We start from the raw sequence: 12,302 nt of genomic DNA, 5'->3' as shown, positions 1-12,302 counted from the left end.
TTCTCCCTTTTGATATTACTCCCTCCGTCTCTTAATACTTTTCCTGTTAATCATGTGCGCGTTTGCCAACACACATTTCTTATCTTTAATATTTTTAATTTCGTATTAGTATTAAATATAAAAATTTCACTGTATTAAAGTACTCATAAATACGAATCAAACAAGATCACTCATGACTATATTTTATCTTATAAATTATGCATAAATTAGTAGTCAATTGCTTACAATAAACAGTGCAAAAAATCAAAACAGGAAATGTTTTTTGGTACAGAGGGAGTATTATTTAAAATGAGATTGACATGTACTGTATTATGTACTCCTACAAAAATAGTGGAATGGATGGTTTTATAATATAATACATCCAAATCAAATCTAACGTGAATGCAGTTGGGAGTTTGTCTATATTTATGGTGCACCCACCGGTTCATGCATGTGTTTCATCTCAAAACTCTATACTCCCTCCGTATCTTTTTTCTTTTCCTATTTGTAATGTCGGTACTGTTCATAACATGAGACAAATTACTAATTTACATCTAATCTATAAAACTAAATATAGTCATGAGTGATCTTGTTAGATTCGTATTCGTATTCGTATTCACGAGTACTGTAATCATCAAAAAGGGGGAGATTGATACTCTCAAGGTTTTGATGATGACACTAACAGCAAGCTAATAACATGAAACTGATATGTGTAAGCATGCTATCAAAGGTTGTTTATGCGGACTAACAGTATTTCAGGATGTTAGCATGATTATAGCTGTCAGCAAGCTTACAGGGATATTTACAAGCTATCAGCAGGCTTACAGCGTGAACAGAGAAACAATCGGATAAAGATCAAAGTCTATTTTCAAGGAGATTTAATAGGAAACGACTTTGTAAGGATTCTAATATTTGTATATATCTTATATAAATATTAGAGCTCGGTTTTATAAAGAGTTTTCATTCAAAAACGTTTTCCTAACAAATAGGAGATTTTCTCTCAAATCAATCTTATCTTTAACAAACTCCTATTTAGTTTCAAACGGGTTTTATTTTAAATACTTTACTGAGATGATTTCAAACGTGACTTATCCTTTACTCAGTAATCTTACTTCATTCAAACGTTCATCATTCAATTCAAATTTAAACGTGAGGTTGTTACCAAGATCGTTGGGAAATTTGTTGGATTATGACCGTTGGTATGATGTATATAAATTTGTGTGTGCTTTCATTTTCGAGAGAGAACAAGGAGAACACACCAAGCTTTCTGAAATACAACTCTTTACATTGCTAAATCTTTTATTGAGCTCTAGTACTTATATTTGCATATATATCTATATTGAGAGTTCATAGTTTCGGTTGTATTACACTTATTCATTGTATTGTTCAAGGTGTAATGTTTTGTTGCTGTGTATCGAGCTTGTGAAACAAGGGAACAAGGGGACTAGTTAGCTTGGAGAATATACTTGGGAAGTATAGGTCTTGGTAGGCTTTTGGTTCGTGGTTCAGGGGTTTCAGCAGGCTGATAACAGGAACAAGGGAGAAAGGGAGTTATATTATTGAATCTTGTAATCGTTGTTATTATTGATTAATAATATAATCTCTTACCAGTTGGTAGGGGACCAGGACGTAGACCATTAGGGTTAGGGGTCGAACCTGGCTAAAATTCTTGGTGTTGCTAGCATACTGCTTTACATTATCTGCATTGCATTTATCTTATTAGCAGGCTAACAGTTTACTCTGAAAATTAACAGCAGGCTGTCATTGACAGATTAATTATTCGGTAACTTATAAAAATCGGGTATATTAGCCATAACACCTATTCACCCCCCCTCTAGGTGTGTAATTTCAATTGGTATCAGAGCTGTGTTTGTACTAATACTTCTGTAACAGGAATAGTATCGATCGATATGGCTGATAACTTTCAGGGAAAGTCCGATTTTAGAGCTCCTCTCCTCACGGGTTCTGACAACTACAATTGGTGGAAAGGCCAAATGGAGGCTCATCTATCCAGAGATCCCCTAATGCAAAGAGTTGTGCAAAGAGGTCCTTATGAATATCGTGATAGCGAGGGCAAAGTCAAGGACGTTGATGTTCTCACAGCGGACGAGCTATCAAAGGTTGCTGCCAATGGAAAAGCTAGGAGTACATTAATCAATGGGCTGAATCAAGCTGAATATGACAAGGTCTCTTCTCTCAAATCTGCAAAAGAAATTTGGGATGCATTGGAGACATATCACGAAGGCTCAAAGGCATTAAAGAAAGTCAAGCTCGGAAAGCTTATGAAAGAATTTGGAAGCTTTGCTATCAAGAAGGGAGAATCCATTCGAGAAAGCCAAGCTAGATTCCAAGTCACTCTCAACAGTCTTGAAAGACTTGGCAAAAAGATTCCTCAATCGGAAATCAACATGAATATTCTAAATGCTGTTCCATTCGAATATGGTGCCAAGGTCACAGCATTAGAATCAGCTCTCAACATTGATACTATGGATCACCTGGCTATATTTGCTGAGTTAGAACAATTTGAAGCTAAGATTGAAGCTAACAGCTCAGAAAGCAGCAAGCTGCCAACAGAGAAATTGAAGAATCTTGCACTTCACTCCACTACCAGCAGGCTGGAATCAGATGAGGAAACAGAATCAGATGAGGATCTAGCTCTTATGTCCAGAAAAATCAAGAGAATGATCGAAAAGAAGAATAAGATGAAAAGAGAAAAGGGGAAAGCTTTTGGTGCAAAGAAAGATCTAAAAGATGATGCATGCTTCGAATGTGGCAAGAAAGGACATTTCAAAAGGGATTGCTACAAGCTGAAAAACAAGTCTAAGCCGCCTAAACAGCAAGCTGATTACAAGAACAAAAAGAAATCAAAGGCACTTCTCACATGGAGTGATGATGAAGATGAGTCAGCTTCTGATGTTTCAAGTGATGAGATGGTTAACTTGGCTCTTGTTGGTCTCGATGGTTCAATAGAGACAACTGATTCAGATTCAGAGACTAATAGTGAGGTACATTCTATTAATTCTGAATTACATTCTATTGATACAACATCTTGTGAACTAACCATGCAGGATAAGAGTTGTCTATCAATTATGGAACTCATTGATCTAAAGAATGAGAACTATGAGCTCGAGAAAGAAAATGTTCATTTGAAGAAAGTCATAGGTGATTTCTTGAATGAAAAGAGTGCCAAGGCAAGCAGTGGAATCATTGCTACTCTCAAGGAACAAATCTCACAACTTGAAGGGAACAACATGCAAATCCAAAGAAGGAATGATACACTCATGAAGGAACTCAGCTCGCTGAGAGCAGATCTTAAAGCTAAGGATGCAAGCTTGGAGGCGTTCGAGTTAAGCAAATCTCAAAGCTTAGCCGAAATCTCTATTCAAGTTGAAAAGATCAAATCATTGGAGCAAGAAGTCAAAGATCTTCAGAAAGCCATGGGAAAGTTTGTTCAAGGAGAAGAAAGTCTCAAATCTATAATGAAACAAGCTAAAGGTTCTCATGACAAAGGAGGCATTGGTGCAGCTTCTACATCCACATCTTCAATGAGATATGAAGGGAAAAATGGCATTCCATATAATTATGCCATGCCTTGGGTGACTTGTCACAAATGTGGAAAGAAGGGCCATCTTGCTAATAATTGTCCAATGAAGAATACTCAATCAGCAAGCTGGGAAAGGAAGTCAGCTCACAGGCAGTATGCTGACAACATAAACAGACAGAAGACAGCTCCAAGACAGTATGCTGATAAGACCGGCAGAACATGGAAGAAGAGTTCTAAAGTGGTCCAAATGTGGATCAAGAAATCTGATCTTAATGTTCTATATGTTTTATCAACTAACACTGTTGGACCCAACAAAATTTGGGTACCAAAACGTTGAGTTGTTTGTGTTTGTTTTGTAGGTTTGTCTCGTGTCTAAAGTAAAGCCAAATCAATGGATATTGGATAGTGGATGCACTAGGCACATGAGTGGAGACAAATCTCAGTTTCTAAGCTTGAAGATGAAGAAGGGTGGTCGTGTCACAATTGGTGATAGCAAAACTCTTCCTATTCTTGGCAAAGGAACTATAGGTAATAGTATCATTTCTATCAACAAGGTACAATATGTTAAAGGTCTTACTTATAACTTGCTTAGTATAAGTCAGTTATTTGATGATGGTCATATTGTTAACTTTGGTAAGAATGAATGTACTATACTTGTTGGTGCTAACAAAACTCCTCTAGTTGCAAAACGGGAAGGAAATATATATGTTTTGAACTTTGAAGAACAGGAGGCAGGCGTTTGTTTAGCAGCTGTGGATAATAATCCAGAAATTTGGCATAGAAGGCTTGGACATGCTCATATGGATCATCTCAGCAAGCTGTCAGCAAAGAAGCTTGTTCGAGGACTACCAAAGCTTAAGTATGTCAAGATGGAGACGTGTTCTGCTTGTCAATTAGGAAAGCAAACAAGGACTCCACATAAGGCAAAGAAAATGGTATCTACTTCTAAACCTTTAGAGCTTCTTCACTTGGATCTTTTTGGTCCCGAAGCTTATAAGAGTATTGGAGGTAAACAATATGCCTTTGTTATTGTTGATGATTATTCTAGATTCACTTGGGTATTATTCTTGCGTACTAAAGATTGTGCTTTTAGTGAATTTGAGAAACTAATCAAGTTGCTTGAGAACAAGCTAGATACAAGACTTGTAGGTATTCGAAGTGATCATGGTGGGGAATTCCAAAAAGACTTCATTACTTATTGTGAAGAAAGAGGAATCTCACATGAGTTCTCAGCACCTCGTACACCTCAGCAAAATGGAGTTGTAGAGCGTAAGAACAGGTCCTTACAAGAAACAGCTAGGACATTGCTGCAGGAGAGCAAGCTGCCAAGAAGTTTTTGGGCAGAAGCTGTCAACACAGCATGCTATGTTCTTAACAGAGTACTTATCAGGCCAATTCTCAACAAGACTCCTTATGAATTGCTAAGGAAAAAGAAGCCTAACATCAGCTACTTCAAAGTTTTTGGATCTAAGTGCTTCGTACTCAAAACCATTGATAGGGATGGTAAATTCGACTCTAAATCTTATGAAGCTATATTCTTGGGTTATTCTTTAACAAGTCGTGCTTATAGAGTGTATAATCTTTCTAAACATACTGTTGAAGAGTCTATTGATGTTTCATTTCAAGAGTCTACTGATGATCTTGCAAGGGATGAGGAAGAATGTGCAGGTACAGGTACTAGCAGCAAGCTGACAGTGAAGGAAACTGGAAATCAGCAAGCTGACAAGTCAACTGCCACAACTTCAGAAGGCAATAATGCTACTGAATCCACTCCATCTCTTGAAGAAACCTTGGATAAGATGTCAAAGCTTACATTGGATGAATCCAGAGGTCAAACTTCATCAGCAAGCCAAAATGTTGTTGATCAGACTCCTCCTAGGCAGACTACAAGGAATGAAGAGGTCATAGCTCAACATAATCTTCCAAAATCAACTAGAACAGTGAAGAATCATCCTCCTCAGTTGATCATTGGAGATAAATCAGCTGGAATCAAGACAAGGAAAGCTCAAGCCAACATTTGTGCTTATGTTGCCTTCATAGCTCAAGAGGAACCAAAGAATGTTCAAGAGGCTTTACAAGATGAAAATTGGATCATGGCAATGCAAGAAGAACTCAATCAATTCGAAAGATGTGATGTTTGGGAACTTGTTGATCCACCAGAGGATGCTTCAATTGTTGGAACCAAATGGGTGTTCAAGAATAAAGTTGATGAATTTGGTACTATCACTCGGAACAAAGCCAGACTTGTTGCACAAGGATACAATCAGCAAGAAGGAATTGATTTTGATCAAACATATGCTCCGGTTGCAAGATTGGAATCTATTAGGATGCTGTTATCATTTGCATGCTACAAGAAGTTCAAGCTACATCAAATGGACGTCAAAAGTGCATTCTTAAATGGATATCTAAAGGAAGAAGTCTATGTCAAGCAACCACCAGGATTCGAGGATGAAAAATATCCCAACCGTGTCTACAAGCTCAAGAAGGCACTTTATGGATTAAGGCAAGCACCTCGATCATGGTATGAAAGGTTAAGTGAATTTTTGATCAAAAATGGTTTCATTAGAGGTAAAATTGATCCTACTTTGTTTACCATTATTAAAGGTCAAGATATATTAGTTGTTCAAATATATGTAGATGATATTATATTTGGATCTACTAATGATTCTTTGTGTAAGTGGTTTTCAAAGTGCATGCATAGTGAGTTTGACATGAGCATGATGGGAGAGCTCAATTATTTCTTGGGGCTCCAAATTAAGCAAACTCCAGAAGGAATTTATGTGCATCAATCAAAGTATATCAAGAACCTACTCAAAAGATTTGGATATGAGAATATCAAGGCGAAATCAACACCAATGAGCGTTGTCAGCAAGCTGACAGCAGATGAGCAAGGTAAAGATGTTGATATTCGAATGTATAGAGGTATGATTGGTAGTTTACTTTATCTTACAGCCTCTAGACCTGATATTATGTATAGTGTTTGTGTTTGTGCTAGATTTCAAGCAAAACCAAAGGATTCTCACTTACAAGCTGTTAAAAGAATATTTAAATATTTAAGTGGAACCATTACTTTGGGCTTATTCTATCCTATCACAAATGCTTTTGATCTTGTTGGGTATAGTGATGCAGATTATGCAGGTAGTCAAACTGATAGAAAAAGTACAAGTGGTGTTTGTGCATTTTTGGGTCAAAGCTTAGTTTCTTGGTTAAGCAAGAAGCAAACTTCAGTTGCTCTATCTACGGCTGAGGGGGAGTACTTAGCAGCTGGTAGCTGTTGCTCTCAAATGCTATGGATGAGACAACAATTGAAGGACTTTGGAATCAAATGCAAGCAAACTCCTATCTATTGTGACAACACAAGTACAATCAACATTTCAGAAAATCCAGTCAATCATTCAAGGACAAAGCATATTGATGTTCGACATCATTTTCTGAGAGACAATGTTGCAAAGGGTGCTGTCAAGCTAATCTTTGTGGCTACAGCAGATCAGCTAGCTGACATCTTCACAAAACCGCTTCCTGAAGAACGTTATGTCGTGCTGAGAAGGGAATTGGGTATGTGTGATGTGCAGTCAGCAGGCTCTTAAGCATGGTCCGGGTACTATCAGCTTACTCCTAGCATTTTACATAATATTTGTTTATTTTGCATGCCGGTCAGTTTAAGTGTTAATTTGAAATCTGTGCTCTTAAATGATATTGCCGTTGTATGCTTAGAAAGTTGAAATTTTCTGTTGAATTTTGATACGTGATTATGTGCTTATCTGTGTAATTTATGATAAGGTTTCAAATTCAAATTAGTTCAAATGGATATATATATGTGATAAGAGATAAGTAGTGTTAACATCTTTTAACTCATTCGGTTTGTAATAGATTAACATGAATTATTTTAGGAATATCACTTCGTTTAATTTTATTCCTAAAACTACTCCCCTGATAATTGTTAAAAGAGTTTTGAAATATCTACTCACTCCACGCCTCTTCAACTACATATACAACCCTCCCCGAGACGCTAGGGTTTTAAACCATTTTCTCAGAAAAGCTTTCGTAATCACAATAGCAACTATCGGTTTACGGGTCGCAATGAGGAAGAAGACAAGGGCGAACTTGAAGGCTCACACTCCTCAGCCATCTTCTATTTCTCAGAAGCGCAAGCTAATTGATGAGGACGATGAAGAGTTCGTGACGGTTGAGAGCGGTGATGAACTTTCTGGTGTTAATCGCGATGAGATTGGGGTTGAGTCAACTCAGAAAAAGCCTAAATCGGAGATGTTGGCTGTTCGAGGGCTTGCAGGCCGAAAGGTCATCTTGGGTAAGCCTCTCTCTGGAAAAACTTTTTACTCTTGCGGTGTTGTTAAGTTGTTTGAGGATTTAGGTTTTCAATCATTCTTGGTTGATTTACCTAAGATATGTTATCCTGCTTTGGTTCGAGAGTTTTATGCGAATCTTCAACTAGTTGGGTCGGATCAGTATGTGTCGTTTGTTTCGGATGTCAAAATCTGCTTGTCCTCTATGTTTTTGGGTGCTATTTTAAAGATTCCACCATCTACTGTGTCGATTCATACTAAGAGGGGACCGAAAAATGTTGAGGGTTTTTCTCACCAAGATCAGTTAAAATTGATTACTGGTCTTGAGAATGTTTCTGAGGGTGTGTTTCCTTCCACTACACAATTACTTCCACTTGCTCAAGCACTTTTTAAACTATCTATTGAGAATGTTAGCCCTAGGCTTGGTACTAGGTCTAATCTGTCTTCACAAGATATTGTGGTTGTGTCTATGATAATGGCTGGTAGGAAGTTTGATTTGCCTGAGTTAATCCTGAAAAATATGTTGGATTCTGTTGAGGGTAAGTCATCTGGTGGGCTGCCTTACGGGTTGTTATTAACAAGGGTTTTTGAGTGGTTTGGAGTTTCTTTTGTTGGTGAGGATTCTGTGACTGCAAAAGAATTTCTTGATATGAAATTCTTGACTCAGTCAAATTTGAAGCTGGATACAGAAGGTCAGTTGGTTGTTGTTGAAGTCACTCCACCTACACCTTCTGCACAGTCTGTGAACATTGTGGATTTGGGAATCTCTGCTCAGGAAATTCAGGAATATATGGATGAGCTTCGAGCAAATCACAAGGAGGTGATGGATGGCCAGAAGCAGTTATCTGAGAAGATGGTTGAGTTGAATACTCAGTTTGCTTTCTGGAAGGACATGATGTTTGGGGCCAGAACTTCAACTGCTTCAGAGAAATGCAGTTCTGGGAGCTTTGCTTATGAACTCTGCAAGCGGATGTATGGGTCTGGTGGTTCATCTGATGTGAAGGCTACTTTCACTTCAGAGGATGATGCTACTGATAGCCCACGGCCGAGAACAGCTATGGATGCTTTGAAGGAGGCTGCTGGAACGGACTCCAAGTATGCTGCTGCAGGGGAAGAAATGCTAGCTCGGAATGTGATAGCGGCAGAGCTTGCCAAGAAGTATGGACTGGAGAAGGATGAACAGGACAAGGCTGGAACTTGATTTTCTCACCTTTTTAATGATTAAGGGGGAGGAAATTAGGAAATTAATAATACTTTTACTTAAGTTTGTTTGATCTGCTTAAGTACATTGGCCCTAAGTTTTAATTTGCTTTAAAGACTAAGTTGTTTTGTGCTGGTTGGATTTGAATTTGCTGGTCTCAGGTGGTTTATCCTGAGTTAACTTGGTTTGGTTTGTGTTTGGATAATATTTTGGATACCAGGTGGTTTATCCTGGTTAATTATCTATGCAAGTTGCTTTGATTAATTGTTTCTGTGTTAGTTAAATTGCATATCTGTGAATTAGATATTTATTAGATTATATTCTCTGTGATAATTGTGAAAGTTTAGTGATATTAGATTGCTATATTTAGGGGGAGTTTATTACTTTTTCCTAATATAGTGTAATCATCAAAAAGGGGGAGATTGATACTCTCAAGGTTTTGATGATGACACTAACAGCAAGCTAATAACATGAAACTGATATGTGTAAGCATGCTATCAAAGGTTGTTTATGCGGACTAACAGTATTTCAGGATGTTAGCATGATTATAGCTGTCAGCAAGCTTACAGGGATATTTACAAGCTATCAGCAGGCTTACAGCGTGAACAGAGAAACAATCGGATAAAGATCAAAGTCTATTTTCAAGGAGATTTAATAGGAAACGACTTTGTAAGGATTCTAATATTTGTATATATCTTATATAAATATTAGAGCTCGGTTTTATAAAGAGTTTTCATTCAAAAACGTTTTCCTAACAAATAGGAGATTTTCTCTCAAATCAATCTTATCTTTAACAAACTCCTATTTAGTTTCAAACGGGTTTTATTTTAAATACTTTACTGAGATGATTTCAAACGTGACTTATCCTTTACTCAGTAATCTTACTTCATTCAAACGTTCATCATTCAATTCAAATTTAAACGTGAGGTTGTTACCAAGATCGTTGGGAAATTTGTTGGATTATGACCGTTGGTATGATGTATATAAATTTGTGTGTGCTTTCATTTTCGAGAGAGAACAAGGAGAACACACCAAGCTTTCTGAAATACAACTCTTTACATTGCTAAATCTTTTATTGAGCTCTAGTACTTATATTTGCATATATATCTATATTGAGAGTTCATAGTTTCGGTTGTATTACACTTATTCATATCGAGCTTGTGAAACAAGGGAACAAGGGGACTAGTTAGCTTGGAGAATATACTTGGGAAGTATAGGTCTTGGTAGGCTTTTGGTTCGTGGTTCAGGGGTTTCAGCAGGCTGATAACAGGAACAAGGGAGAAAGGGAGTTATATTATTGAATCTTGTAATCGTTGTTATTATTGATTAATAATATAATCTCTTACCAGTTGGTAGGGGACCAGGACGTAGACCATTAGGGTTAGGGGTCGAACCTGGCTAAAATTCTTGGTGTTGCTAGCATACTGCTTTACATTATCTGCATTGCATTTATCTTATTAGCAGGCTAACAGTTTACTCTGAAAATTAACAGCAGGCTGTCATTGACAGATTAATTATTCGGTAACTTATAAAAATCGGGTATATTAGCCATAACACCTATTCACCCCCCCTCTAGGTGTGTAATTTCACAGAGTTTAGAAAACCAAATGTCAGAGTCAAACATGGAGGATCTGTATGCGAAATTAACAATCGAGGATGAGGGAGAAGAGGGTATTATTGTCGGTGTCGAGGAGATTCAGAAAAACAAGGAGACGTTTGTGCTTGTTGGAAGATTTCTCACGGAGAAAAATATCAATTTCCAGGCGATGCAAAACGTACTAGCTTCACTATGGAGGCCAAAAGAAGGAATGGAAATTCATGATTTGGGAGGATATCGTTACTCTTTTGTATTTTATCATGTTATGGATTTACAAAAAGTTATAGACGGAGGGCCATGGTCATTTGAGCAGAATATGTTGGTGTATAAGCAACTCGCAGAGGCGGAGAATCCACAAGAAATACAACTGAATGATGCAGCTATATGGGTCCAGATTTATGAACTACCAAAAGGGTTCATATCGGAGAGTATATTGAAGAACATAGGGGACTATATAGGGACTTTCATAAAGGCAGATCCTGCAAATTATGATGGATCCTGGAAAGCTTATGTGCGTATTCGAATCATGATGAATGTGATTAAGCCTTTGAAGAGACGGATGAAGATCAAAAGAGAAGGAGGGAGTTGGCTATGGATTAATTTCAAATACGAAAGGTTGTCTACATTTTGTTTTGTATGTGGTATAATAGGACATACTGAAAGGGAATGCAGTGTGATCTATGCAAATGCGGGTAAGGAGGTGGAACGTGCCTATGGGGTATGGCTGCGAGCACCAAATCGAGGAGTGAAAAACAACTCAGGGTTAAGATGGCTGAGAAATGGTGACGGAAGGGGTAATTGGTCGGCGAACAGGGACAGTCAGAATTCACAGTCGACGGCGTCTGCTGGAGAGGGGAATCTGGCGAGATTTCAGGAGATTGACGGGGTGGTGCGAGAAATTTGGGGGGACAGAGGAGCAGTTGCAATCACAGCAAAAAATCAGGAGCACGCAGATATGGTTAATAATAATTCAAATATGGGCGGGATAAATGATGAGGATAAGGCAAGCCCCGACATAATAGTGGAGACAAAAAGGAAACGCACAGAAGAATTTAATATGGAGAATGGGCCGATAAATATGCTCACAGATGGGCTGGATGAAAATGAGAAAAATAATCAGATACAAGAACATAGACTTACTGTGCCAAAAAACTTGAATGGGGCGGGCTCTGGATATCAGGCCCGCCTGGAATTATGAGTCTATTAGGGTGGAACTGCTGTGGGATGGCCAACTCACAAGCAGTTAGGTTTCTCAAAGAAATCGTTAGTCAGTATAGGCCATGTTTAATTTTTCTTTCAGAAATAAAAGTAAAAAAAAAGCGAATGGAGCAGGTTTGTAAAGCTATTCAATATGCTGGGTGTTTTGTAGTTGAAGCTCAAGGGATTGGAGGAGGATTAGCACTCCTATGGAAAAATAATGGAGGTGTTGAGATTAAAGGTAGTTGTAATCATTATATAGACTTTGAAGTGGTCTGTGAGCAGATAGGGAGGTGGCGGTATACAGGATATTATGGGTGTCCGGAAAGAAGTAAAAGGCAAGAATCATGGAATATACTTCGGGAATTAGCTGGGAAGTCACCATTGCCCTGGTGTATACTGGGGGACTTTAATGATCTGCTCCGTGCAAGTGAAAAACGAGGTGGAAGAACTCATCCACGACGGTTATTAGAAGGCTTT

The sequence above is a fragment of the Daucus carota genome, chromosome 9 (genome assembly GCF_001625215.2).
Source record: "Daucus carota subsp. sativus chromosome 9, DH1 v3.0, whole genome shotgun sequence".
Lineage (NCBI taxonomy): Eukaryota > Viridiplantae > Streptophyta > Magnoliopsida > Apiales > Apiaceae > Daucus > Daucus carota.
Note: the sequence above shows the minus strand (reverse complement) of the source record.